Genomic DNA, 24,326 nt, shown 5'->3' with positions numbered 1-24,326 from the left:
AACAGTTGTAGTAAGCAGTCTAAAGCAATAGCTTGATTTCTGATCAGTAACTATAGCAGAGGGGGTAAAGTTGGATCATGCATTCAGGCAAATCCATCCGGAAAAACAGTGTGAGAGAAGAAAACACTGTTTAATTTTGAAGATTGCATAGCATCCTTGTTGTCCATTTTCCCCAGTCATGAATCTCAGAAGGTGACTCTGCAAGCTTTCAGCACCAAGCCAAAATCTCAATTGTTGACCTAAAGGAGGAAATTTCTGTTGTTGGGCTGGCTGATGCTGCCCATCCTAATTTGCTTGCTCATTTCACTCCCCTTATAAACTTGTCATCATACCTAAAATTACTATGTGAAACTGAACATCTGATAATCTCTTGAAATTATTTTGAATAATTGCTCCTCTGGTGTAAGGGAAAAAAAGCAGTATTTTCCAAGTAGTTGCTGCTTTAAATAAATAGTACTGTTTCCTAAGTGGGTATGAAAACTGGGCATAGAAAGAAAAGAAAAGGATATATATTTCATACAGTAGCACAGACATTTTACCTTTAAAGCTGTTAAATAGGAAGTGGGAAATTTAATTCATGTGTGGATTGCTGACAACTGTTGACTAGCTATCACAACAGCTGGTTGGTGTCAAATAACCAGCGTTAGTTTGTTGTCTGTCTCTAAGGAAAGAATCATAACGATTTTTTTGCACAAAAAAGAGCATGATTTTGCAAAATACAATCATTTAATGAGTCTTTCTTCATGTTTACAAAAAAGGAAGCTAGAAATTTTTTTTCCACTTTTTAACGGTGTTGATTCCTATGAAATGGATCTACTCAGAAGAGTCCTGTCATAGGGGGCTGGGGTAGGAAAGCTTTAAAGGCTTTAACCATGATGTGCTTTTTCAATTATTTCTTTTTATAAAAGAAATTAACCAGTCCACCTTGATAAACTAGTATTTTTATAAAATAAGAGAGATGCTGTTAAGGAAATAGACTCTTCTTCCTTCTTCATACTGTTGATAAAAACAGAGCTAGACACCCTAAACACTGTGGTGTAGATTTTCAAAGGGGTACGCGCATACCCCCCGAAAACCTACCCCAAACCCCCCCTGCGCGCGCCGAGCCTATTTTGCATAGGCTCGGCGCGCGCACGCAAGCCCCGGGACGCTCGTAAGTCCCGGAGCTTGCATGGAGGGGCGTGTCGGGGGGGGTACCGGGAGTGACACTGCGTTTCGGGGGCGTGTCCGAAGTGACGCGGCGTTTCGAGGGCGTGTCCGGGGCGTGGTTCCGGCCTGAGGGCGTGACAGCGGCCCCTGGACCAGCCCCTGGACCGGAACATGGAGCGCGGCAGCAGGCCCGGCGCGTGCAAAGTTACGCCTGCTTCCAGCAGGCATATCTTTCGGGATAGAGGTAAGGGGGAGTTTAGATAGGGGGGGGGGTGGGTTAGGTAGGGGAAGGTGGGGGGAGGGCGAAGGAAAGTTCCCTCCGAGGCCGCTCCGATTTCAGAGCGGCCTCGGAGGGAACGGAGGCAGAGGCTGCGCAGCTCGACGCGCACAGGCTGCCAATTTTGGGCAGCCTTGCGCGCGCCGACCCCGGATTTTAATGGATACGCGCAGCTACGCGCGTATCTATTGAAATCCCGCGTACTCTTGTTCGCGCCTGGTGCACAAACAAAAGTACGCGTGTGCGCAGATTTATAAAATCTGCCTCTAAATGAGAGGGCAAATCTCCAAGGCATTTACCCAAGTAAATAGGTATTTAACCAGGTAAAATGACCAAATAGAACATTTCCCGCATTCAGTGCATCTAAGTATACACAGTGGTTGCCATAGTTTACGTACTTGTAGCTGTATTGAAATGAGGCTTTCCCATGGATGTGTTTAGGTTGGGGAGTAAAATAGTGCATTTGGTCATGATTTTCAACCGTATACGTGCAATTTTGGCCCTGCTCCATAGCCTGTACAAATAGCAGATGCAAAGTATGTGGACTCTTTGGAGGTAATTTTTAAAAGATTTGCACTTTTAAAAATTGCTACTTTACACACACAACTCCTTTGAAAATTTTATCAATAGGGCTGAATTGTCAAAAAGTTAAATGCGTGTAAATGGACTTTTGAAAATTGCCACGACATATGCTACATTTTATGTACAGAACTCTTTAATTACCTCCTTTGAATGTATTGTATTTTGTGGCTGTTAATTTTCTAAGAGAATCCATGTAGGCTGTTTCCTTCGAAATTGTGCATAAAGTACATACATTAACTTTGCAACAACATGGGTTGTTTGAAAATTGCCCACATTTTCAAAGCCATTTACAAGCATAAATCCAAGTTTTATGCACGTAAATGACTCATTGGAAATTTTGTATGCAAAAAAGAATGCATGAAACTCAATTTCTTGAGTACATTTTTGCACACAAAAAGGCATTCCAGGTCCCAGAGTTGGGACAGAGTTCAAATTTACACAAACACTTTTATTTTAAAAGTATGTGCATAAATAATCTGCAGGCACAAGTAATGCCATACCATAAGCAGGTGTAACTCTGTGCAGGGGCATTTGCGTACTCTGCAAGAATTTTCAAAGTAAATATACATTCTTATTTTAGTTTCGAAAATTTGTGGAAAATCTGTGGTTAAAAAGACTTTCCTGTCTTTGAAAATTACACTCTTAATTGACCAACATGAAAAACTACACTTTATTTACTTAATTAAGCATATTGATAAGAGAATAAGAGAGCAATTCACTGGCTCTTCAGCAGTCAGGTAAGGATTAGGCAGTGTGTAACTGACTGGCACATCGGTTTTTACTGCTTCAATGAATTTTGGGGTTATGGTGATATAAAGCACACTAGTTTTCCTCTCTTTATGTACAAAAGTTATCAGAACTTCTCTACAGAAATACTTTTTTCTGGCTCACTGCAGATCAAACACCAATCTGAACTACAAAGGAACTATGCATAGTTTTATTCTTTCTTTTTGCTTATGTGGACAAGCCTATAAAGAATCCTGGATCTATAGTGGAGCCTGAAAACTAGCATGATCCCTATTTTATCACTTCTCAAATCATGTAAAAAAGCACTTAGAGGCTGGTTTAATTCACATGTCTGTTCATCCAGAGGCACAATAACTTACGTAAAAATTCACCAATGGGGTAGAGACTTTGGGAGCCAGTTATTACACCTACTGAATATTGTCATGAGCTGATAAAGATGGGGTAATTTTCAATAAAGTTAAAAAGTGCTAGAAAATCCATAGATGATGATGATTTTTTATTTCCTTCCTTGTTTAATTTTGATTTTCAGTCATACAGGAGTATTTTGTATGTATTGCCTTGGCTGGGAGGCAGCTACAGAGCGGGACATTGTGGTAATCAGGACTGAGAAGGATAAGGGTACAGGGCTGTATTTCAGCACAGTAAGGGGTCATGGATGCGAGAAGTGCCAGAAAGCTGCAACAAGTTAGACATTTGAAATCTAAGTAGATCTGTGAGGACAGAGAAGGCAAATGAAAGGTCAAAGCTGAGGATAGAAAAGGAACAAATGGCATTTGATAATGTTCCTCTTACTTGAAAAAACAATTCTATGTAACCTCATCAGAGCCAGAATCCATGCCATGGGTTTTTGAATGTGTAGAGCTGTAAGGCTTTCTTTTACCAAGTATTTGTGCCTTGCTGCCATGCGTTGATATCTTTCCTCAGAAGTCTAGCTACCAGAAGAGGTGACATGCTAGGACAGACCAATAATCCATGTTGCTCAGCATCCTGTCATGACAGTAGCTAGTCTGGGTCACTTGGACGAACCCAGCAGATCCTAATAGGAAAATCCATTCCCTATTGCTCACTCCCAGAAGTAAGAAGTAGAGATGGCCAGTTCTGTCTTGCCAATAACTGTTAATGCATCAGTCCTCAGGAAACGTATCCAAACTTTTGTTAAACTCAGCTATACTATTAAGCTTGATCACATCCTCTGGCAACAAATGTAGCGCTTAGTTGTTCAGTAACTGAAAAAAGTAGCTTTTAAAGTTTGTTTAAAAGCTGTTTCTGGTTAGATTCATGGAGTGTATTCTTGACTTAGTACTATTTGAAAGGGTAAATAACAGTTTCCTATTAACTGTTCCATACCACTCATCTTTTCATAAACTTCTGTCGTAACACCTCTGTTTTCTTTTCTCCAAGCTGAAAAGCCCTACCCTGTTTAGCCTTTCCATCCCCGTATCATTTGTATTGGACTTCTCTGTACTTTTTCTTCTTCGAGTAACTTTATAGCACTACTACTATACTCATCACTGTATAAATCATTCTTGCAGTTACAATGTCTGTGTCCCAAAGGGCTTACGCCTGAGGCCCATGGTTTCCTACGATGCTGTAACAGGCCATAAAATCCAGCTCTTCCATTAAGGCAAACTAGGCGATTGCATGGAGCCACAACTGTTTTGAGGTTGGCACCAGGGATTTTCCTATGCATGACCAAACAGAGCTTGCCTTGATGACTATTGGCCAGCGCTCTGATCTCAGGCAGCAGGGTACAGCCCTTCCCCTCCCAGGCAGTGTACCGGGGGCAAGAGAAGGAAGGGATAAATGAGGGAGTTTGCGTCACTGTTACTGAGGCGACACAAATTTTTATTTTTTTTTTTATTTTGGGCAGTGTGGAAAAGGTAGTTCAGCCCAACTTTCCAGGCCAGTCAACCATTTCTTTCTTTGGGAAGAAGGGGTTTGAAGTCTAACCCTAGAAATAACAAATGATAGATTCATGAGACACTGTGACATGGCTTATGAAACATATTTGTATTATGTATCTATATATGAAAAAAGTTTAATATTTGTTTTATTGTTTTATTGTAACTGCAACTATTGTATGTTTAGTACATATTATCTCGTTCACTGTTCCGGTTATCACCCCACTGTTTATTGTAAACCGGCATGATGTGATATTCTCACGAATGCCGGTATAGAAAAAAATCTAAAATAAAAAAAATAACATATTTAAAAGTATAGGGGAGGCAGTTTTCAAAGCTGTTTGTTTTGGCACAAAGTCCTTGGGTGTTTTCCACACTTCTCAAAGGAAAAGTGGAGCATACTTTCCCCCTTTATTACTACTACTACTACTACTACTACTACTAAACATTTCTATAGCGCTACTCAATGTACATAGTGCTGTACAAACAACACTTGAGTCAGTCCCTGCTCAGCAGAGCATACAATCGATTTGTCTTTAAACATACAGGTCAACAGACAATTATTAAAATGAATGAGGCTGAAAGTGAACCAACAGGCTTAAGATTTAAAAGCAGCCTGAAAAAGGTGGGTTTTTTTAATTGGCCTGACAAAAAGTACCTGCAGAGATTTGCTCCTGCTTTTTTTGTGGGTACATTTTCCCATGTAGTTTTGAAAATACAAAACTGCGTAATTGCCTCCCTGACCTAACCCCACCTAGTGAAACGCTTCTTCTCTATGCCCCTTTAAGTAAGTCTGTCATGGAACAACATGCAAACTTGTAGAGTGGACAATTTTGAAAAGAAAACCAGAAACTTTTATCGGGGTTAATCTGTGTTTACCCCTTAAATGGCTATTTGAAAATTGCTCCCCTGGTGTCCGCTTATGTGTTTTTACAGAATTGTTCTGGGAGGGGTGGTGGGGGGTCATCATGATTATTGAGTTTAATTATCAGAATATCAGGGGTGGGGGCTGTGGACTGTGGACTATGCCTGAAAGTGAATTGGGAGGGGAGCACAAGGCTGAAGGTTCACCTGTTGTCCTTGCAGTATCCCTGGATCAGGAATGAAGACTCCCCTTCTTCCTGCTAGAGTTTCTCTTGCCCCAAAGAAGCCGCTGCCTCACCCAGTGAGAAATTTCACTCACCTCGAGCAAGAGGATTTTCAAAACACCTAATCTAATATATATGTAAAAAAAAAAAAAAAAAAGGAAAACCATTTAATACAACGCCACACTAGATTTTTATTTGGTGGTGTAACTTATCTCCATGTGGGCATGATGGACCAAAGGTCCTTGCCACATCTTTTGCTGTGAAGAACTCGCAAGTGAAAGCTGCAATGCATGAACCAGTGTTTGAAACACTGTAAGTACTGGACTCTTTCCAGGAATTACAAACTTTCTTTACCTGTTTGGGGCACATCACCAGGATGAGGTATGTTCTGTCCTACAGAGCTGCCAAACCTTTGCACCAGTTCCTATCATATGTTCCTTTGTAAACAGCAAGTGGCAGCCAGATGAACACTGAGCAAAAAAAAAAAAAAGAGAGATGCAAAGTACATATATATTAATAACAGAACAGGTTTGATTTATAAATTAAAATGGGAAAAAAATATTTCTAAAGAAGAGAATAGGGGCAGCTGCACAAAAACATTAAACTAGGGTTAGAGGACATTAACATATACTCGCATATAAATAAGGGAACATTTTATGCAAATTAGGCTTTCATGGGTTCACAGGGAATAAAGCCAAGTGTTAACGTTTTAGAGTACACATGACTGAAAGGCTCGGCTAACAGCAAACATTGGTGTCTACAGATGTAGTAGCTATAAAAGAGAAGACAATGCAAAGGTTTACCCACAGGCCTTGGAGCTGGAACACATTTTTAAAAAAGAGACACCAAGAGACATTGTTTTTTGTTTTATGACAGACTGGCAGAGATGAATTGGTGGAGAGAGAGAGACTGACCAAGATGGACTGCTGGAGAGAGAGAGACAGACATTCAGACAAACTGACAAGAAAGGGACTGGTGGAAGGAGAGTGAGAGACTGGTGAGGATGGACTGATGGTAGGAAAGAGAGAGTCTGGTGGAAATGGACTGGTGGAGAGAGAAACAGACAGACTGGTAGAAAGGTAATGGTAGAGAGAGAGACACAAACTGGTGGAAATAGACTGATGGAGAGAGAGAAAAAAATTGGGGATGGACTGGTGGAGGGGACATATAAGGGTACATTTTAAAAAACAGCACGCGCGCGTACTTTTGTTTGCACACCAGGCGCAAACAAAAGTACGCTGGATTTTATAAGATACGCGCCTAGCTGCGCAAGGGGGTGCACATTTGTGCAACTTGGGCGTGCGCAAGGGGGTGCACATTTGTGCAACTTGCGCGTGCCGAGCCCTGCGCACGCTGCCCGTTCCCTCCGAGGCCGCTCCGAAATCGGAGCGGCCTCGGAGGGAACTTTCCTTCTGCCCCCCCCTTACCGTTGTTGTAAAAGTTACGCCTGCCTCTGGCAGGCGTAACACTCTGGTGACCAACTGGCTCCAGATTTTCAAGACAGGTTGATCCAGTCCAGGTTTTACTCACCTGCATGCAGATACTTATAATCTTGCTTTTCTTAGAGAATGCAAAAGAGAAATCAGAATAAATTCCAGCATACAATGGGGTGAAACAGGACTGGATCAATCTTTCCTGAAAATCTGGAGCCAGTTGGCAACCCTAGGGTGGACTAGCGGAGAGAGAGCAACTGACAGGAATGGACAGATGGAGGGAGATAGAGAGAGACAAGTGGGGGACTGGTGGAGATAGAGAGACTGGTGGGGATGGACTACTGGAGGAAGAGAGGGGGTCTGGTTGGGATGGATTATGGAGCAATGACAGATTGGTGGGGAAGGGAGAAGGAGGAATGTTTGAGACAGTCCCTATCACTAAAAGGAAGATGTGGAGAGAGATCTGGTGAACATATTCCCCTCCCAAAACACCCCTCCTCCCCAACATGGTATTTTTTTTAATTATCTTTTCTTTTTTTTTTTTTTCATGAAAATCACCTGTGACAGGGAAATGACCCTATTGGTTTGATCTTGATGGGGTCCAATGACTCTCTCCACACCTCCCTGTTACCAAATTCCTAATATGCATAGACAGGATAAACCCCTGCTCATAAAACAAGAGGCACTGCTACAAACATTTTGCACCTTCATCCTATCTTCCCGCACCCCCCCCCCCCCCCCCGTCAATTCCCCTTACCCCCTTCCCGTCAACCCTCGTGCTACCCTCCCCGTCCAGGATTCCCCGCCCTCACCCTTCCCACCACAAGGTCTCCTCACCCTGCCCCCCCCCCCCCCCCCGTGATTACTCAGCCCTGGATACTTAAGACACTGAAAATATAAGTTATAAGTTACAAAGTTTTATTCTCTAAATGGTTTTGCAAAATGTTATTACTCTGTTACCGACCAAGTTTTTACTCCCTGTTCAATGTATTTCTCCTGTGTTTGATGTAAACCGATGTGATATGACAGGACATGAACGTCAGTATAGAAAAAGAATAAATAAATAAATTATCACCAGATACTGGGCATGCATGTCAGTGGCATCTCTAGACAGAAGAACCTTCTAAGTAACAAAAAAAAAGTCCTGGCCAGTTTCAACCAGCTAGTAAAACTACTACTAAAATTATTCAAGAGCATCAATCAAAAAATTCTTCTCTATGGGGGTGGGACAGTATCCCATCATAAAACCTGCACCTCAAGTTCTACAATATCGTGCATTCCAGAAACTCCCCAAACTAAGGGTGCAGGGCAGAACAAGGACACTTCTCCTCACCATTCAACATAGAAAAATAATAATCAAATTCACTTGTCACCTCAGTAACATCAACACAAACGTGCAGATATAAACTGAACTGGAAACCATAAGAAGGGAAACTCTGTATGCATTACAACAATGGAAAAACAGAAACATCACATCACTGTTCTTCATAAAACATCACATGATTTCAGAGACATTCCCTCTTTCATACATACTTGCTTTCTCTCACACATACACATGCTCCTTCTTTCATACATATTCTCCCTCTTTCATACACATACGCTGCTTCTCTCTTAAACACACAAGCTCTCTTGCTCACACAAACCTGCTCCCTCTCTCTCATACACACATGTGCAGACACACATACACATATATACATACATACATACAAGTTTCCTCTCATTTACATATACTCACACCCTCTTTCTCACCCGGGCCACTCCCTTTCTTTTACCTAGAGTCTGCGCGGGGGGGGGGTGTGCAGAGGAGCCCCACGGCTCACTGAGGCTGCTAGTGGAATAGTGTTAGCTGATGGCCTCTCAGCCTCCTGAAGTCTTCAGCCACCGGCGGGATGGGGTGCGCCAGTGGCTCCTTCATTCTTCAGCCGCCAGCGAGATGTGGTATGCTGGCAGCCCGCAAGCAAGATGGGGTGCGCCAGCGGCCCCAAGGCCTCCTTCATTCTTCGGTCACTGGCGAGGCAGAGTGCTCCAGCGGCCTTTTGGCCCTTCTCTTTTGCAGCCACCATGGGATGGTCTAAAGAAGGCTGTCGGGCCTCTTCTTGGTGCAGGCAATTTGCAGATCCCCTGTTAAGGTCTGGCGGCTCCCTAGGGATCTGCGGATCACAGGTTGGGAACTGCTAGGTTAGCACTTTCAATTCAAATTCAAAATTTGTTGTACTCTGTGGTATGGAAGGCACAGTGGTTTTACGGGCAGTGTCTCCAACTGGGCAAAGTTTACGCGTACCCAGACAGGAATGAACCTCACTCATAAACCAGGGTATGTTGATTCTGCGAATACTCTTATACTTATATTGTGCCAAACAGAGCTTCTTCTGGAGTTCATAATGTACAATATGTTAATTTCTGTTTCTTGCACTGAGCTTTTTATTAGTTGGAATAGGAATGTTCCAGGGAATCACAACTTCTTCAGTTTCTACAGTTCTCTCAGGGTCATGATTCCAGTGCTTTTCTGGTACTTTGATGTTATAGTGTTTGCACAGTTTCCAGTGGATGAGCCCTGCCAACTTATTATGCCTTTCTGTATACAGGTTATAGGACATCAGCATTTGATATCCAGCAATGAGGTGGTAACTGGTTGATTGTTTTACAGAATCTGTCTTTACTGCTTTATTGTTTGTTTTTTCTCTGCTGACTGTAAATCAACTGTTGAAAACCTTAACTAGGCTTGATGTCCACACTGGCTGACATCATTAACACCAATCTGGAAACAGGTATACCACCTCCCTCACGCAAATTGGCTATTGTTCCACCCATTCTTTAAAAAGCACATCTTGATCCAGATCTTCCAGAGAACAACTGCCCTATTTCTAATTTGCTAGCCCTTAACAAGATTATTGAGACAGTAGTTGAACTTCAGCTTTCCTGGTGTTTTTTAGATAAAACCATGGCTCTGCACCCAAAACTGTCTGGATATAGAAAGGGGCACAGTAACAAAATGGCTCTTACAGGTCTGATGAATAAAATTCACTTATATCTAGACAGAGGCAGCACTGCCTTATGGGCATGAGTGCTGCATTTGATACAGTTGACTACCAACTATTGCTTAATTGATTGTTTGAAATTGGTATTCAAAATCAAACCCTTGAATGATTTGTCTTTTCTAGAACATCACACGTATTGTGTTAATTGGAACTCTGTAGTTTCCCTATCCAGTTCCTTCCACTGTGGTGTGCCTCAAGACCCCATATTTTCTCACAGGACAAGCAGGATGGTAGTCCTCACATATGGGTGATATCACAGGATGGAGCCCAATCACGGAACACTTCTGTCAAAGTTTCTAGAACTTTGACTGGCCCCTACTGGGCATGCTCAGCATGGCACTAACTTTGCAGCCAGCAGGGGTCCCCCTTCAGTCTTCTTTTTTCCACGCAGCAGTAGCCACGCGGTTAAGGAGCTCTGTAGAGATTCATGACAGGAATTTTCCTCACGGAATTACTAAAATTTAATTTACCCCACAGGGGTCCCTCCTTCAACTTTCTCAAGCCGCAGTACTCCAGTAAGTTTTTACCCGTTTTCCGTTGGTTTCTGTCGAGTTTGGCCCTTGCGGCCTACCCGTACCGCGGCTCAATTTTTTCATGGCCATGGCATCGGGGTTCCGCCGGTGCCCGGACTGTAATCGCACCATATCCATCACAGACCCTCACAAAGTCTGTGTAATGTGTCTCAGATGTGAGCATGATGTCCTAACCTGCACCAAATGTGCCCTAATGACATCAAAAGGTCGCAAGGCTAGAATGGAGAAGATGGAACTTCTCTTCCGTGCTCAAACCCCGACGCCATCAATTGCATCGACGTTGTCAGAACTGGCACCATCATCTTCGAGCCAGTATCAACCTCCGGCCGGTGACCATCCGGCATACACATCTTCTCGGCCTTTAATACCCTCTACTCCCCCTCAGGATCGTGGGGATAGTAGAGATAAACATTGCCACCGGCATCGAATGTCTCGGATCATCGAGGGAGCGAAATCATCGACCTCGCCATCGTCCGAGCCGCCAACGAAGAAACCCCGTCCAGAAAAGGCACCGACCTTTTTGGCGACCGGGTCACCGAGGCAACCCTCACCTGACAGGGTATCGGGAGCCGCGACGCCGCCTTTAACGGTGGTCCCTTCGGCTATGCCTCTGCCTCCTTCTTCTGTTCCGGAGCCGGGGCTGCTTGCTCCATGTCTCCGAAAAGAACTGGACCGGATGGTTCAGGAGGCCATCGACAAGGTGATGCATCTATTCCAGGTTCCTCCGACACCGGTACCGATTGCGGAACCGACCACCGACCCGATTCCAACAGCTTTGGCACCGCTGCTTTCCAGGATGGAAGTGCTCATAGCCGCTTTTCCACCGATGGACCCCGGGTCACCAATGGCTCCGGTTCCCTCCCCGTTTGCTTTGTCATCAGGAGGAGAAACACCGTTCTGCATCCCTCCATCGGGAGTTCTGCCGATGCCTCAGCCATCGATGCCGACACGTCCGTCGATGCCACCGATGCACCCATCGGTGCCGATACGTCCGTCAGCCCCACCGAGCCATCCATCGATGCCCTCGATGCCTGCGCCGGTGCCTTCGATGCCTACATTGGTGCCTCCAGTTATTCCTTTGAGTCCTTCGGAGCCTAGACCAGGACCTTCAGGGATCCCACCGCCCCGTCCTCCTCTAGCCCCTAGAGGAGCAGGTGCTGATCCCTATGATACTTGGACTGATGATTCTTCACCAGACACCGATGACGTGCCTTCACCACCTTCACCTATTGAAAGTAGAAAGCGTTCTACTCCGGAGGACCTTTCCTTTATAAATTTTGTGAAGGAGATGTCTGAATTGGTTCCCTTCCAATTACAGACGGAACAGGACGATAGGCATCAAATGATGGAGTTGCTACCATTCCTGGATGCTCCCAAGGAAATAACCTCCATCCCTATCCATCAGGTTCTTCTGGATCTCCTCAAAAAGAACTGGGAACATCCTGGCTCTGTTGCTCCAGTCCACCGGAAAGCTGATACCACCTATCTTGTTCAGTCAGCTCCAGGATTTCACAAACCTCAATTGGATCACCAATCTGTGGTAGAATCTGCCCAGAAAAGAGCAAGGAGATCAAAACCTCACACTTCCTTTCCCCCAGGCAAGGAACAGAAATTTCTAGATGCCATTTGTTGCCGTGTCTTCCAGGGATCAATGCTCATCTCCAGAATTGCCTCTTATCAGCGCTATATGACCCAATATAATAGGGTCTTATTTAAGCAGATACAAGACTTGACGGACTCCCTGCCTCAACAATTTCAAGATCAACTCCAAACCCTAGTAAATAAGGGTTTTGAGGCAGGCAAGCATGAGATCAGATCATCTTACGATATCTTTGACACTGCTACCAGGGTATCTCGGCAAGATGATGGGCCTGGCTCAAGTCTTTTGACCTTCGCCCTGAAGTACAAGACAGATTATCCGACCTGCCTTGTGTAGGAGATAATCTGTTTGGCGAGCAGATTCAACGAACAGTGGCGGAACTCAAGGACCATCATGAGACCCTGAGACAGCTCTCTCTGATGCCTTCTGAGTACTCTTCAAAACAGCCCTTCCGGAAGGACTCTAAGAAGTCATTCTTCCACCCGAAGAAATCATACCCGCCACCAACTAGAACCCGTTCTACGAGACCGTTTCAGAAAGCTCAGTCTCGTCAGATACGAAAACAAAAACCGCAAGCAGCTCCTCAGCCGAGCCCTGCTTCCAGTTTTGACTCCTGCATAGACAGCAGCAGCCGGCTTCCATTACCCCACATACCAGTGGGAGGTCGATTGTGCCATTTCAACAACAGGTGGCACTCGATCACCTTCGACCAGTGGGTCCTGGCGATAATTGCTCAGGGTTATCATCTGAACTTTCTCTCCATTCCACCAGACTCCCCACCTCTACCGATGTGGAGAACATCCGATCCCTCCATCCCTCTGGAACAGGAGGTCTCCCTCCTCCTCCAGTTCAAGGCAATAGAACCAGTGCCCTACTCTCAGCACGGCCTAGGATTCTATTCCTGGTACTTTCTAATCCCCAAAAAATCGGGGGGTGTTCGTCCAATTCTGGACCTATGTGCTCTCAACAAGTACTTCCAGCGAGAAAAGTTCAAAATGGTAACCTTGGGCTCTCTTCTTCCTCTTCTACAAAGAGGAAACTGGCTCTGCTCTCTAGACCTTCAGGACGCATACGCTCATATAGCGATAATTCCATCCCATCGCACATACCTGAGGTTTCTAGTAGGCCCCAAGCACTATCAGTACCGAGTGCTTCCATTCGGCCTCGCGTCTGCACCATGAGTCTTCACAAAATGCCTCGTCGTAGTTGCAGCCTTCCTCAGGACTCAAGGTGTTCGTGTCTAGCCCTATCTAGATGATTGGTTAATCAGGGCTCCCACTCAGCAAGCTGCTCTGTCGTCCCTACATCTTACCTTTTTTCTCATCCTCCTGGAATACATGGCGTCCTCAGTTCAGGTCATCCCAATGGCCCGCTTGGCCATGAGAGTCATACAGTGGACTCTAAGGTCACAATGGGCTCAATCCATTCAGCCCCTGTCGACCATTGTCCACGTAACTGACTCACTCAGTCAGTCTCTCGCCTGGTGGAGAAATCAGGTCAATCTCCTTCAAGGCTTACCCTTCCAGGCTCCAGACCCTCAAATAACTCTCACATTGATGCTTCCAACCTCGGCTGGGGAGCCCACGTTGCCGATCTGCAGACACAAGGATCTTGGTCTCCAGAGGAAGCCAAACACCAAATAAATTTCCTGGAGCTTCGAGTAATCAGATATGCTCTCAGGGTATTTCAGGATTGCCTCTCCTATCAAGTCATCCTGATCCAGACGGACAACCAGGTGGCCATGTGGTACATCAACAGTCAGGGAGGGACGGGCTCCTACCTTCTGTGTCAGGAAGCTGCACAGATCTGGGCGGAGGCCCTCTCCCACTCGATGTACCTCAGGGCCACCTACTTGCCGGGAGTGGACAATGTGTTGGCAGACAAGCTGAGTCGCACTTTTCAACCGCATGAGTGGTCTCTCAACCCCTCAGTAGCAAACTCGATCTTCCAACAACGGGGTTATCCTCAAATAGACCTCTCTGCGTCACCTCAAAATTGCAAAGTATTTATTTATTTTTCTATACCGATATTCGATTTAAAATATCGCAACGGTTTACATAAAACTGGATGTGGGAAGACAAGATACATTGTAACAGTGTAACAGAGTCACTGTAAGAAACTATATGAACAAAAAAAATTGATTCACATAATAACTTTTCTAGCAGAGAATATCTACTGAACTTAACTTACTATGTTCCGGGCCATGAGGGAATTCGTCGGGCTATAGGGGAGTAGAAAAGGAGGAGGGGATAGGGGAGGGGAGGGATAGGGAGAACTGAGATTACTTTTCTGAGGAGAATGCTTTCAGAAAGAGCCATGTTTTGAGATTCTTTCTGAAGGATGGTGTAGAGGGGTCCGTTCTGAGTGGAGCTGGGAGGGTGTTCCAGATGTGGGGTCCTGCTATTGATGCAGCACGTATTCTTGTGGAGACTCGATGAACTTCCTTGATGGAGGGAGTTGTAAGTAAGCCTGTGTTGGTTGAACGAAAGTTTCTTGTAGGGTTGCTAGGGTTTAGTGGTTTTTGTAACCAAGTGGCTTTGTCATTATGGATTGCTCTGTGGATGAGCATGAGGGTCTTATTTGAGACCTGAATGGGATGGATAGCCAGTGGAGTTGTTTGAGTATGGGTGTGATGTGATCTGTATTTTTGCAGTTTGTTAGTGATCTTGCGGCTGCATTTTGAAGGAGCTGGAGGGGCTTGGTGGTGGTAGCAGGCAGGGCCTATTAGGAGGGTGTTGCAGTAATCTAACTTAGCAAAGAGGAGGGATTGCAGTACTCTCTCACTCGCAGCCAACACCATCAGTCAAGAGACACATTCTCCCTATCATGGGCAACCGGTCTCCTATATGCACTCCCTCCACTTCCACTTCTCTCGAAGACTCTCGTGAAGTTACATCGGGACAAGGGAACCATGATCCTGATAGCACCTCACTGGCCGCACCAAGTGTGGTTTCCAATACTTCAGGATCTCTCCATTCGCAGGCACATTCCCTTGGGAAAGGACCCGCTTCTAATCACTCAAAACGACGGGTGCTTATGCCACCACAACCTTCAAGCCTTGTCCCTGACAGCATGGATGTTGAAAGGTTAATCCTTCAGCCACTTAAACTTTCTGAACCAGTTTCCCGTGTCCTGATTGCTTCACGGAAGCCTTCCACGAGAAAATCTTATTCTTACAAATGGTCCAGCTTTACGTCATGGTGCTCTTCTCAGTCCCTTGACCCCTTTACCTGTCCAATCACAATGTTTCTGGACTATCTCTGGCACTTGTCAGAGTCAGGTCTTAAAACTTCCTCCATCAGGATGCATGTCAGTGTGGTAGCTGCCTTCCATAAAGGTGTCGGGGATGTTCCCATATCAGTACAACCCCTTGTAACACGCTTCTTGAAGGGCTTGCTTCACCTCAAGCCTCCTTTGCATCCTCCGGCCCCTTCTTGGGACTTCAACCTAGTTTTGGGTCGGCTCATGAAACCACCATTCGAGCCTCTTCAATCATGTGACCTTCGATATCTCACATGGAAAGTGATTTTCCTTCTGGCAATCACTTCCGCTCGAAGAGTTAGTGAATTGCAGGCTCTAGTTACCTATCCGCCTTACACTAAACTTCTGCATGACCGGGCAGTACTCCGCACTCACCCTAAATTCTTGCCTAAGGTAGTTTCGGAGTTTCATCTCAATCAATCCATTATACTACCTACCTTTTTTCCTAGGCCCCATTCCAATTCAGGAGAACAGGTTCTGCATACCCTTGACTGCAAACGGGCTCTAGCGTTCTACCTAGACCATACAGCTGCCCACAGGAAAAGCACTCAATTGTTTGTCTCTTTCCTTTCCATCAAATTAGGGCAGCCTGTGGGTAAGCAGACTCTCTCCTCCTGATGGGCGGACTGCATATCTCTTTGCTATCAGCAAGCAGGCATTCCTTTTCAAGACCGTGTCAAAGCACACTCTGTGAAGGCCATGGCGACTTCAGTAGCACACCTTCAATCGGTGCCGCTTCCTGACATTTGCAGGGCTGCCACCTGGAGTTCTTTCCATACTTTTACAGCCCATTATTGCTTAGACAAAGCCAGAAGACAAGATTCCATCTTCAGCCAGTCTGTCTTGCGCAACCTATTTACAACGTGACGTACCAACACCCTTCCGCCTGCCCGGTGGGGTTCAGGATGCCCTTGGCCAAATTTCATCCCAGGCCTAGTGCCTTGCACACCTGCGTACATTTGATGCATGCTCGGACATCCGCAGCTCGGTACTCACCCATATGTGAAGACTACCATCCTGCTTGACCTGTGAGAAAGCAAATGTTGCTTAGCTGTAACAGGTGTCCTCACAGGACAGCAGTATGTTAGTCCTCACGAAACCCGCTCGCCGCCCCACGGTGTTGGGTTCGTAACGTTTTCTTATTTTATTTTCGGCACTACCTGTAGCTTTTTAACAAGACTGAAGGGGGACCCCTGCTGGCTGCAGGGTTAGTGCCATGCTGGGCATGCCCAGTAGAGGCCAGTCAAAGTTCTGGAAACTTTGACAGAAGTGTTCAGTGATTGGGCTCCATCCTGTGATGTCACCCATATGTGAGGACTAACATCCTGCTGTCCTATGAGAACACCTGTTACAGGTAAGCAACATTTGCTATCTCCTGTTCACTTCAATTTTAACCTGACTTCTCTTGCCACTCTTTTTCAAAGTTTGGGATATACAGACTATTTCTGTGCCGATGATCTCCAGATTTTTGCAAACTGTGATGCAGAATCTTCTCATTCACTCACATATTTCAATAGCCGTTTAAGGTCGCCAATTGGCTAAAACTATTTACTCATCAAACCAGATAAATCTGAGGCAATCCAGTTTGTATGGAAACCTACTGTTGTTCAGCTTGCCACCCCCTCCATCAATGGTGTTAGCATTCAGCCAAAAGATGTTATTACTAAACTAGGTATTAAAATTGACTCCTTATTAAAATTTACCAATCACATCACTTCCCTGACGTAAAGTTCTTATTTTTTCTTATGGTTTATTTGACTCCGATCTTTCTAGGACTCAGCTGACCTTACGACACTTATTCACTCATTCTATCTAGATTAGACTACTGTAATTTTCTATTATATGGCCTCACTTCTACTCAACTGAGATGCATTTAAATTGTTCAAAACACAGCAGCCAAGTTGATCTTTGGAAAATCTAAATTTGCTCACGTTTCCCCCCTCCTCTTTGAATTGCATTGGTTTTCTATACTTTATTTATTTATTTAAAATCTTTTCTATACCGTCGCTAAGTAATATACCATCGCAACGGTTTACACGTAGGCACATAAATTAATGTAGGTGGGTGCATACTATAGTACGTTCTAACAGGTGCCACAAAAGGTTCAGTTACAATAAATCATTAAAGACAATCACTTCTTTAGTGAAGCAGGCCATGACCAGATGTACCTGTAAGGTACTGTTCACGGGTAAAAATCATATATATAGTGTTTACAATTACGTTTATTGTGAGGTAGAGTTCATAGATTATTAAAATGCGCATTCTTAGAATAGTGCTGTGTGCTGGTGTTCTTCTGCCTATTCCTGTATATCCCTGCATATTCAGTTTAAGATCAGATGTCCTACTTTCAAAGCTCTGCATTGGGGAACATCTTCCTATCTCTCTATGCTCATTTCTCCTTTCTTACCAACACGCTCTCTACAATCCTCCCAGCAAGCGTTATTAGTGCTACCTTCAGCTAGAGAGATTTGTTTTTCTTTTTTAGCCCCTAGTTTTTGAAACTCACTGCTGCTTTCCATACATTTTGAAAAAGCTTATTTAAAATATAGAAAGGCCCTCAAAACATATCTTTCTCAAAGCTTTTCTACCCAATTTATCTAATTTTAGTAATTCTTTCAAAGCTTTGTCTGCCTAGTTAATTCATCTTAATTTAGTAATTTTATTGCTTCCCTTTTGCTGCCATTTAGTCAGTTGTTTTTTTTTTGTTTTGTTTTGTTTTTTACTATGCTTTCTGATTTTCCAACTTGTTTTCTTTAGTTCTTGATGTTTTTTTAAATTATGGTATATTTTAGTTGTCAATGTTAGTGTTATGAATTTTTACTGTATGTTCCTCAGTTTTGTAAATGTAAAGATGTGATTAATCAAGAAAATGAATAACCATAACCATCTTATCTGTAATTCACTGTCCTATGCTACAGTTATCAACCTCTCAACTTTAGGTTTAAACTCACCTCTTCTTAACCATTTCTGAGTCAGATTTTGATCCATGTGGGGTTTCTAACGCAACTGCCTATTTCTCACTATATTTGTGCTTTTGCCTACTGGTTTTCCTTGTTTGATCTTCAGATTCTTAAAAAAAAAAAAAAAAAAGTTTTTTTCTCTTGTTTTGCAAATTCCAATACTTTTTCCCCCTTATTTATTTATTTATTAAAAGGATTTAGATTCTGCCTACACATCCAGAATATTTGTCTGTTACAATATAGAATATCAATCATAAAATCACAAGATTATAATAATCATGACATAACATAAAACAAAACAATACATATAAAAATACAGCTATCATTATCTGCCTCATAACACTGCGTGAAAACAGTTTCTGGCCATTAAACAAGGTACCATGTCATTTTGTATTATACATTGTAGGTCCGGTAATAATAAAAAGAAGACCTTTTCAAATAGATAAGTTTTAACTTTTTTCCTAAAGGCCTTCAGATTGCCTTCTGCTTTAATGACTAACAGGAGCCCATTCCATAGCTTTGGCTGATTGCATGTAATCTGGAGGCAGCATGACTTTAAAGAAGGGATGCTAAGAAATGATTTACCTGCAACCCATGAAGAGGGGTAGGAACATACTGCTACGGAAGCTCCTTCAAATACCTAGGCCCAGAGCCCCTAAGTTCCTTGAAAATCATCGTTAGCAGTTTGAACTGTAAACAAAATAATACAGGGATCCAGTGTAGCTGTGTTAGAGATGGGGGTATGTGCTCATTGCTCAGTTCGATGCAGAAGAATATATTTAAATCATTGCATGAGATGTAACTTGTAAACCCCAGACTTCTTCAGGAATGCTTTGTGTTTTAATAGAATTAACATGACCCCCAGATCATGTACCTTGGTAGAAAACAGCAAAACATATAAAGGTGGTACTGTTCTACAGGGGGAAGGGTCCACAACTTGGCCACAGGGCTTCCATTTTTTTTAAATTAAGTGCCAAGTTGTTATCCTGCATCCACACCTCAGTCACCAGGATGCACAATGATAATGAGACTATAGTGTTATGTGGGGAAGGCCCAACTGGTATAAAAAGTTGGATATCATCTCTGTCTATTCACCAGTGTGCACCATAGGAAGATATGAGCTTCCCCAGGTGCTGTAAATAAATATTAAATAATATTGCAGACAATGCAGAACCTATTCATGATACCCTAATTATGAGTACTGATCTGAGCCTCTCATATCATAGGTAGCATATTGGTATAAGGGAAACTGGCAAAGAGATCACTGATGCTGGAACTGTGAGGCCCAAATATATGTACCTGGAGCATATTAAGTTGTCTTGTGAGCATGCAGCTACTTAAAAAAAAAATTAACCAATTTATGGGACCATGAAGAAAAAGAAACATCAAAAGATAACAGTACAAATCTCAATTCCTAGCTTTTCCTTAAGAATTGGCTAATAGTATTCTGGAACTAGGGGCTTACAAATTGGCTTACTGAAGAATCTGATCCAAAGTTTTTTCTGCTTGATCCTGGGTATTTCAACATCTCTTGAACCCTAAAACTTTCAGAGGGGTAGCTGTGTTAGTCTAATAGCAAAAAAAACACAGGCTAGTAGCACCTTATACATTTATTGAGGCATAAACTTTCAAGGACAAGAGCTGCATCTGACAAAGTGTCTATAAGATGCCACCAGCCTCTGTCATTTTTGATCCCCAAAGAAATTCAAAGCTTTCTGCCTCATTTTCAAGCCGATGCAATACCATGCGCTGGCTGCAGTGCACGACTCAAACTGCGATTGGACGTGCATTTTGGATGCACATCCATAACCCCCAATGCACAACAGGGGTTAGCACGTCCAATTGCGTGCATAAGTTATAGCGCTCATCACATGTAAATGCATGTTGATGAGGCTATTCTCTATTCCCCCCAATGTAAAATAATAAAAACATTTTTACTCACCAAAATTAACGCCTGCTCTGAGCAGGCGTTAATTTTCGAGGAGCCCAAAAAGTGTATAGAAAAGCAGAAAATACTGCTTTTCTGTACTTCTTCTGACTTGATATAGTGGCAATATTAAGCCAGAAGAACTAAAAAATTAGACTGACCTGAAAAAAAAAAGGGGTGATGGCAGTCAGGTTAGGAAAAGGGATGCTCTAAAATTCAGCGTCCTTTTTCCTAACCAGCTGACAGCCACCTCTCCCGGGCACCCGCTGCAGAGTAGGTGCTAGGGGCGTGCAATTTCCCCTAGCACCTCCTTTTTTCCACAGCAGCCCATTTGCATTTTGTGTTGGGTGTCCCAGAGAGGTGGATCAGCATGCATTAAGGGAGCAGGCGCTCGATCATGAATGCCCATTTAATGTGCACCGATATTGCATTGGCCTGAATAAGAGCCAGAAATTGTATAGTTCCCTTCTTCAGGTAGAAGTATTTTCTGCTTACTCTTCCAAGGTCATGAGAAAGAACTGCAACAGCTAAAAAATACTACTGACAGAGCAAAGAAAGATAATGCCTTTATTGTCAGTGGCAGAGAAATAGTTAGCTTAGACCACATATGATAACAGCTGTCTCTCTGCAAAATTCCTAGACTCATGTATTTGCAAAAAGAGACTTTTTTGGAAAAACTGTGGGCAGCAGACTTTTTCTAATGCTCATCTAATAAGTTTATTCTTTTGAATGTAGTCTGCAATTTAGTTTCAAAATTGATATGGTCATGTAGAAGACAGAGGGCTTCTCTATCTAGGTCTTTTCAAAGTGATTATAATCGGGGACAGACCTCTGCGCCTAACTGCTGCTGTTCCCTTTCTTGCAGTAGTTCCATTCAGGATCAAAATACAAAACCAAGACAATAATCAAGGTTTCTTGATATCAGCTTTACAGAAATGATAAAACATCTAGATGGGAATTTTTCCTTCACACACTGACAGAGACTATAAAAGACAAGTGAGCATTAAAGATTAGAACCTCTAGATTCTTCCTATACAGAATTCCAAGGTATTTCTTGAGAAGGTCAAATACTCCAAGTGACAGGGGTAGCTGCAGTATTGTAGTAAACTATTCATTATTGCTTTCAAATAATTTGTATAGTTCATGTTCTCATTCAGGAGAGACTGCAAGAGACATTCAATCTGTCATTGCTCCAAAATGAACCAAAAATTACTATTTAATCATGGACCTAAAGAATCTCAACCAGGTTTGTAGTAGAGAAACATTTCTGGATGAGGTCCAGATCATCCATAATACATGGCACCAAATTAGGGGGCATTCTTTGTTCTTGAGATTTTCAAGAGGTTGGTTTTTTAATATATCCTGCATCCCCTCAATAACAAATTAGCATCATGATTCTCCCTCCTCGGTTTTACAACAGCATCGAGAATTGTCTCCAAGGTTTTAATCACTCTTACAGCAGTATTAAGGATTCAAAGGATTTTTGTCTTTCTCCAGTTGAATAATTTCTTCATAGAACCCTATTTTTTTTAGAAAACTAGTTATGCAAAAACAAAGTAATCTCAGGTTTAGCATCCCATTGTTGATTTCTCAAGTGGAAGAAGAGATATCTAAACATAGAAACATGATGCTAGAAAAAGACCATACAGCCTTACCTGTTGCGCGCCCGGCCTGCGCACGGGCCTGCTCACCACGCTAGCTCCTCTGCAGGTCACGGGTTGGCCTCCCCAGTGGCAGCCGCGAGCTCCTCCAGGCCTCTGCGTCCCGCGGCGGCAGTCACCAGGCCTTCCACTGCGCACCAGGCCTCACGCCGGAGTTCAGCATCCTCAGTGGCATTGGCCACGCCCCTGTGCACGGCCCGCCCGGCCTCTGTAAGGGCCAGGGGCGGGTCCTAGCTCCGTGGCACGCCCTGATTGAACGTACGATATAAGGAAGTTCCTGTCTGCACTTCCTTGCTGTTGTATTCAGAGTTAGTCTGCTAGGGAGTTAGCAATCTGTAATAAATCTGCTGTTAGTTTGACTGCGGAGATAGCAATCTGTTATGAATGGCTCCTAAAGAAGGAGGAGTCAGCAGTCTTGTAGTATCTCAGATATCGTCTTGCTAAGGAGTAGCAATCTGTAATGAATCTGATATAGTTGTGGGTGGATCCCTGGGCCGATGGCAGATGACCACGCCCCCGGGAGGATATCCCTAGAGGGACCACTGGCTAGGCTTGAGTATGGAGACAGACACACATTAGTTCTTTTATTAAACAGGTTTTTGAAACCACCAGAGGTGGCAGTAGTGAGCTGATATGCCCAGCAGGGCTGTAGTCCCTCAGGTACTGGAACAGCGATCCAGGATGGCTGAGCTGTTGAGAAACTGTAGAAAGTGAGTAGGCAGAGTTCATGAACAGAACTAGATGACAAAACTCACATAAGTTCTCAAGGAAGCTCAGGAGCTGGAAAGGTTTAGGTCCTTGAGGAGCGAGTACCTGGTTCTAGGGAAAGCTCTGAGAAGAGCGATGGTAACTCAGGATTGTTTGTAGCAGCGATAGCTTCCAGGCAGTAGAGAATCTTCAGAGTGTCCAGGAACATGGGCCCTCGAGGAGCGAGTACCGGTTCCTATCTGTAATCTGAAAGTAAAGAGAAAGAGCGAGGCCCCCGAGGAATGGGTACCTCTGGTAAGTCCGAGGAGGCAGAGTAGCTTGGGAAGCGAAGCCGAAGCAATCCCCTTGCTAACTCAGTTAGATAGTGAAATAGAGACCTTTAAATATTGGAAGCGGATGAAGTAATCTCAGGGGGACGCCCCTGAGATTCACGCTTTTGCTGGTATTTCAATCAGAGCGCATGCACGTGCGCCCTAGGTCTTCAGGCAACATGGCGGAACTGCAACATCGAGCCGGTCCGGGGACGCCGGAGGGAGACGGCATGGAAACGCCACGGCAGCCAGCCGTCCATCAGACCCGGAGGGAGTCGCCACAGAGGTAAAGAGGGCAGAGTGAGGATGTCGAGCAGCGACGGTCGCAACACTTGCCTTGGCAATCGGGTCGGCACTGTAAGTGTACTAGTTTGCCTCCGCGTTCACAGTCTTGTTCCAGCCTTGTTCCAGCATCCTCCTGTTCTGGCGTCCTTCTGTTCCAGCATCTGTCTGTCCTGTCTCCCCAGGTAGTACCCTCAGACTGTCTCTCTGGTACTGAGAGACAGTCTGAGGGCCTGCTCCTTGACCATTCTGCTCGCTGCCTGGATCTTGACCTCTGCCTGCCTTGTGACCTCGTCTGATCTCTGGAATCTGATGCCTGCTTCGTTGACTATTCCTCGGACTAATCCTCGGAACCTGATCCCGGCTGCCATTGACCACGTCTCCTGATTCTGGCTTTGTCCCTTGCCTTGTCATCGCCTACACTGTACTGGCCTTCCTTGGTTCTCCAGACTTACAGCCTAGTGACCGACCGTGCTCCCTTGCAGCTCGTGGGTACGCCTCTCTACTACCTTTCCAGGAGACCCTGCGAGGCCCACCTAAGTCCAAGTGACCCGGGTCCCTACGGGCTCCACCTGGAGGGACCATGGGCTTCCAGTGGTGAAGCTCATCCTAGTCTCTGTCTCCTCCTGTGCTCCGCCCCCTGGGGGCAGGTGCTTCCTGGTCGCTACCAGGGAGCCGTTCTACATTGCTCCAGGACAAGGGTCCACCTCCATCCACCCTGTCTGCCCATCCACTCCAAATGCTCATACAGGATCTCTGTTAATTAGAAGCAAGATTTTATAATGCCCAGGGTACAGTGGCATTACCAAAAGAAAAGATTATCAGTGTAATGACCAAATCCAGGAAACTAGCAACTACAAATTTTCTG

General features: G+C 44.3%; 1 protein-coding gene across 16 annotated transcripts in view; it reads left to right on the top strand.

Moving 5' to 3' along the window:
• The window catches only part of ZBTB20 (zinc finger and BTB domain containing 20), a 1,517,062-nt gene that overhangs the window by 1,425,376 nt on the left and 67,360 nt on the right, over positions 1-24,326 (top strand). The window lies entirely within an intron of this gene.

This window comes from Rhinatrema bivittatum, chromosome 15 (genome assembly GCF_901001135.1).
Source record: "Rhinatrema bivittatum chromosome 15, aRhiBiv1.1, whole genome shotgun sequence".
Taxonomy (NCBI): Eukaryota; Metazoa; Chordata; class Amphibia; order Gymnophiona; family Rhinatrematidae; genus Rhinatrema; species Rhinatrema bivittatum.
The sequence above is the reverse complement of the archived record's forward strand: the minus strand, read 5'-3'. Positions and strand labels throughout refer to the sequence as shown.